The following is a 6000-nucleotide window of genomic DNA, read 5'->3' as shown; positions in this document are numbered from 1 at the left end:
AGATTGGAGTAGTTGGCGCTCTTTATGCAGATAAGAGGAAGGATCCGTAGCATACTTCTCATCCAATGTGGCTATGGACTCGCTCAGGTCCCGAAGTCGCTGGGAGCGAACTCTGTTTTGGTTGGCTGTATAAGAAATAATTTGGCCACGTAGGTATGCTTTGAGAGACTCCCATATGGTAGAGCAGGACATACCTGGTGTTGAATTAGTTTCTAGGAATAAGGTAATTTCAGAATAAATGAAATTGACAAACTCCTTATCTGAGAGTAAAATGGGGTTGAGACGCCATTGATAACACCTAGGAGGTCGCTGGGGAAACTCTAGTTCAAGCACTAATGGTGAATGGTCAGAGATAACAATACTCTCGTAAGTACACTGCCGAAGGTTAGGCAGAAGTTTTTTGTCCAAAAAGAAGTAATCAATCCGGGAGTATGTTTGATGAACATGAGAATAAAAGGAATACTGTCTATCTGTAGGATGTAGGAAACGCCAGGCCTCAAACATAGCATATTTCTGAAGAAAGGATTGAATAAGTAGGGCACATTTAGATGGGCCTGTATTTGTTTGTGAGGACTTGTCAAGAACTGGGGACATTTTACAGTTGAAATCCCCCCCTAAGATCAACAAATGATAATCTAAATTGGGAATAGCAGACAAAGGAAGAAATGAAACTTGTGTCATCCCAATTGGGAGCATAAACACTAGCCAAAACAAGAGGGGTAGAAAACAGTTCACCGGTTACTATGACTTATCGTCCCTTAGGATCAGCAATAACCTCAGAAGCTACAAAGGGAGTAGCTTTATCAACCAGAATAGCAGCACCTCTTGATTTACTATGAAAGTTTGAGTGGAACACTTGACCAACCCAGTCCTTACGCATCCTAAAATGCTCACCGGTCCTCAAGTGAGTCTCTTGTAGAAATGCAATATTTGCATTCAAACCCTTTAAGTGTGTCAACACCCTCTTACGCTTCACCGGGTTGTTAACCCCTTTGGTATTCCAAGAAATGTACTTAATCGTATTATTTCGGCCCCTCTGGGCATTCCCGTTATTCAACCCTGTCATTAGAGCATAGAATGGAAAAGCAATGAGCGCCCAAAACCCCCAGAATAACTTGTCCCAGAGTAATAATGTACGGTGGTAAATGTTTGGAAAAAGTACAGAAAAAAAAACAGAAAAAAAACTAAAAAGACAGAATGACAACATTAGAACTGAACAATTCAACCTGCCTCCCCACCCCCTCCCCCCATCCCAGACAATACCTCCCAAACGAGGTACAAGCCTAAATAGAACATGTTCTCTTCGCACAGTATGTCTGTGAGAGTGCGGTCTTAAACCTAAACCCACAGTCCCGCTCTTTAAAGTCGCGTTTTGTTAGTGGATCAAGCAGCAAAAAGAAAGATTTGTATGTATTTTTTTCAAATAAAAAAAAGGCGAATCCCTTGTGCAAACGGAATGACAAAAGCACCACTTGTAGATGTATATAATTGTATTCCCCGTCTTATAACAGGCATTGAGAGAGAAAATAAATAAAATGTATAAAGGCTCTCAGCCAAAAATCTAATTTGAAGTAAGGAAATCGTAGTAAGACAATCAAAAATAATAGTAATTATAATAGTAGTCTAATTGAAGCTGAGACAGCTTACAACCAATCCCAAAAAAATAAGTGTGCGCAACGTTGAACGTTTGCTGGGCATAAATGACGCTCAAAACTTTTTAAATTAAAGTGAGGCCCCAGAAACCGTGTAGCCTCGGGAGACATTTACTGTTTACTGGGTCAATGCAAACGGATGCAGTAAACAAATAACCAAAAATATTTTGAGTCACTGAGACAATGTGTAAACAAACTAAATAGGTGAGCGAGATAAGGCACGCACACTAGATGCTGGGTCAATGCAAACGGATGCAGTAAACAAATAACCAAAAATATTTTGAGTCACTGAGACAATGTGTAAACAAACTAAATAGGTGAGCGAGATAAGGCACGCACACTAGATGATCAAAACATTAGATCACATCAAATAAGCCTGAATAGTTTCACCAACTATACAAGACTAGCCTGTTATATCTAAACATAATTGTACCACAAGTGGGGTACTTACTATCCACAGTTCGCAAGCAACAGTTGCTGAACTGTGAGCATATTCAAGACTTCTTGATGTGACGTTGAATGTGAGCCATAGCCTCCTCCGGAGATTCAAATGTGTGGTCTTTACCCTCCTGAGATATCCATAAACGGGCCGGGAATCGCAGTCCATACTTCACACTTGGATGGTCCCGAAGTACTCGTTTGGCCTGTCCGAAAGCTGCGCGCTGCCTGGAAACAGTGGGGGAGTAGTCCTGGTATATGGAAAAGCTCTGTCCTTGAAAGCTCAGAGTGGTATTGCGGGCTCTTCGGAGGATCTCCATCTTCTCATGAAAAAAGTGCACTCGAAGAATTATGTCACGGGGCCTCTCCCCATCCCGGGGCATTGGGCGCAGCGACCGGTGGGCTCGATCAATCAGGGGCTTTTCATCTAAGGCAAGAACATCCTTCAGCAGCCCTGAAACGAAATCCGTGGCGCGATACATTTCCGCGGACTCTGGGACTGATACAAGTCTCAGATTATTGCGGTGAGAGAATCCCTCTAAACTCACACAGCTCTCCCTCACCTTTTTCAAATCCGCAGCTAGGCGTTTAACTTCAGCCTCCAGGGATGTAGTTAAATCGGAGACATTAGTAGCGGAGGCCTCCAATGCAGAAATCGTAGTAGTGTGTGACGCAGTTGTTGTTTTGAGTAATGTAATTGCCGGCACAGTCTCGTTCCGCAGAATGGTTAAATCTGCTTTTAAAGTATCAGAAACCTCCTGTATTCTGGCCTCAATCGTAGAAACCACCTGTGTTTTCATTTCAACTATCTCAGAGCGTAGTAGTTTGATGGCCTCGTTCATTTCAGCGCCGCCAGGCCAAGCCGCGCCCCCGGGTAAAGTGTGCGTCCCCGGGCCCTCAGACTCAGGAGAGGGCGGTGATGAGAGCGGGTCTTGTAGGCCGGGTTTTCTCAAAGTCATGTTCTTGGCCTTATGTTTGGTCGACATGCTGACATTCGGAAGCAAAGTAGTCTTGGTTTTTACGGAAAGGGATCACCAAATTAATATTTGAAAATAAATACGGTTCTGCTGCAGAATTCACATAAACTTTAAGAATACCACGGGAGCAAACGGAAAACACGTCAGTCGCACATGGCGTCCCCTACCATCCCCGAAAATCTATTTATTTTATCTGGGCTTAGCTAAATACACGACAACAGTCAGCTCAGCTATTCCCATTGAGACTGTCTGTGCCTCAATCTAGGTTGGGCAAAACTAAAAAAGGCGTTGTTCGCAATCTCCTCCATTCCCGTCATTATTGAAATAGATTGTGATATCTCACATCTCAAAATAAGGCTACTTAATGTTAGATCCCTCTCTTCCAAGGGAGTTAGGGTCAATGAACTAATCACCGATCATAATATTGATGTGATTGGCCTAACTGGGGTGGTAGGTAGCCTAGTGGTTAGAACATTGGGCCAGTAACCAAAAGGTTGCTAGATTGAATCCCCAAGCTGACAAGGAAAAAACATGTCGTTCTACCCCTGAACAAGGCAGTTAACCCACTGTTCCTAGGCTGTCATTGTAAATAAGAATTTGTTCTTAACTGACTTGCCTAGTTAAATACATTTTTAAAAATTAACCATGGCTTAAGCCTGATGGATTTACTGGGTTAAATGAGGCCTCTCCTGGTTACACTAGTTACCATATCCCTCACGCATCCCGCAAAGGCAGAGGGGTTGCTAACATTTACGATAGCAAATTTAATTTACAAAAACATATCTGACTTGTTTTTTGTCTTTTGAGCTTCTACTCATGAAATCTATGCAGTCTACTCAATCACTTTTAATAGCTACTGTTTTATAGCTACTGTCGTATACAGCGTTCCTCACTGAGTTCCCTAATTTCCTATTCGACCTTGTAGTCATGGCAGATAATATTCAAATTTTTGGTGACTTTAATATTCAGTCCACAGACCCACTCCAAAAGGCTTTCGGAGCCATCATCGACTCAGTGGGTTTTGTCCAACATGTCTCCGGACCTATTCACTGCCACAGTCATACCCTGGACCTAGTTTTGTCCCATGGAATAAATATTGTGGATAAATATTGTGGATCTATCTTTTTCCTCATAATCCTGAACTATCGAACCACCATCTTATTACGTTTGCAATCGCAACAAATAATCTGCTTAGACTCCAACCAAGGATCATTAAAAGCATTCTATAAATTATTGGACAACCCAAAGATTCCTAGATGCCCTTCCAGACTCCCTGTACCTACCCAAGGACGTCGGAGTACAAAAATCTGTTGACCACCTAACTGAGGAACTACATTTAACCTTGCGTAATACCCTAGATGCAGTCACACTTAGGGCTGTTACGGTGACCATAGTCATGAAAGAAGTAAACTTCCACATGACCGTTTAGTCACGGTAATTAGGCATCTCCAAGGTGCTAACTGCCTGGTACTCAGCACTTTATTGCCCCTCTAATCACTTTGACATCAATGCATATGTCTTTGAAAATCTAATGAAACACTGAGTGCCCACGAGCTCATGTTGGGCAACATTTCTATAGGCTATGCAATTGTGGGAGAAAACAAGAGTGATGGCTGCTAATAAAAAGAGGAGCGTTCTAAAGGCTAGGCCTACTATATTTATGTCTCAACTTTCCTAATATCAAGCACATTGTTTATATTTACAACAGGAGTATAGCCTACCTGGCTGGCATGAAAATAAACCACGGGGAAAAGCATCCTCCATTCGCTATTTAAGTGCATAGATGAGATGTATTTATTTTTTTGCGCTGCCCCTGTTTCGATACAGGTGCATGATAAGGATCCATGCTAAATCATAACAAATGTAACACATATATTATAAAGTGTAAATATAAAGACCAGATTAAATCAAGAATAGTCTGATGGGTGACAATATTAGCCTATCACTTGTGAATTATATATTATCATTTGTGAATGAAGCCCAGCATAAGAAACAATGCCTTTTTTTGCGGCTTGTTCGAATCATAGTTGCACACCTTATGTAGCCTAGCCCATAGGCCAATATGTTTTAGTAACTAAAGTGGCCAAATAACTTCTTAAAATTAAGCACAGTTTTATCTCAATCTCTTCAGTCAAAGACTGTCAAAGACTGATGTATTGTTGTCTCTACCTTCTCGCCCGTCATGCTGTTGTCTGTGCCCAATAATGTTTGTACCATGTTTAGTGCTGCTACTATGTTGTTTGGGGCGGCAGGGTAACCGAAAGGTTGCAAGTTCAAGTCCCCGAGCTGACAAGGTACAAATCTGTCGTTCTGCCCCTGAACAGGCAGTTAACCGACTGTTCCTAGGCCGTCATTGAAAATAAGAATTTGTTCTTAACTGACTTGCCTAGTTAAATAAAGGTACAATTAAAAAATACACAAGGCTGCTGGGCCAGACAGATTACCAGGACATGTGCTGTGCTGACCAACGGGCAGGTGTCTTCACTGACATTTTCAAGCAGACCACCATAGTCCCTGTGCCCAAGAACACAAAAGCAACCTGCCTAAATGACTACAGACCCGTAGCACTCACATCCGTAGCCATGAAGTGCTTTGAAAGGCTGGTAATGGCTCACATCAACACCATTATCCCAGAAACCCTAGACCCACTTCAATTGCATACCGCCCAAACAGATCCACAGATGATGCAATCTCTATTGCACTCCACACTGCCCTTTCCCACCTGGACAAAAGGAACACCTATGTGAGAATGCTGTTCATTGACTACAGCTGAGCTTTGAGGGTACTATGGTGTTGAACGCTGAGCTGTAGTCAATCACCGACACCGCCTGATCACCGACAACGACGAGACAGTCTATAGGGAGGAGGTCAGAGACCTGGCCGGGTGGTGCCAGAATAACATCCTATCCCTCAACGTAACCAAGACTAAGGAG

This window comes from Oncorhynchus mykiss, chromosome 12 (assembly GCF_013265735.2).
Source record: "Oncorhynchus mykiss isolate Arlee chromosome 12, USDA_OmykA_1.1, whole genome shotgun sequence".
Lineage (NCBI taxonomy): Eukaryota > Metazoa > Chordata > Actinopteri > Salmoniformes > Salmonidae > Oncorhynchus > Oncorhynchus mykiss.
Note: the sequence above shows the minus strand (reverse complement) of the source record.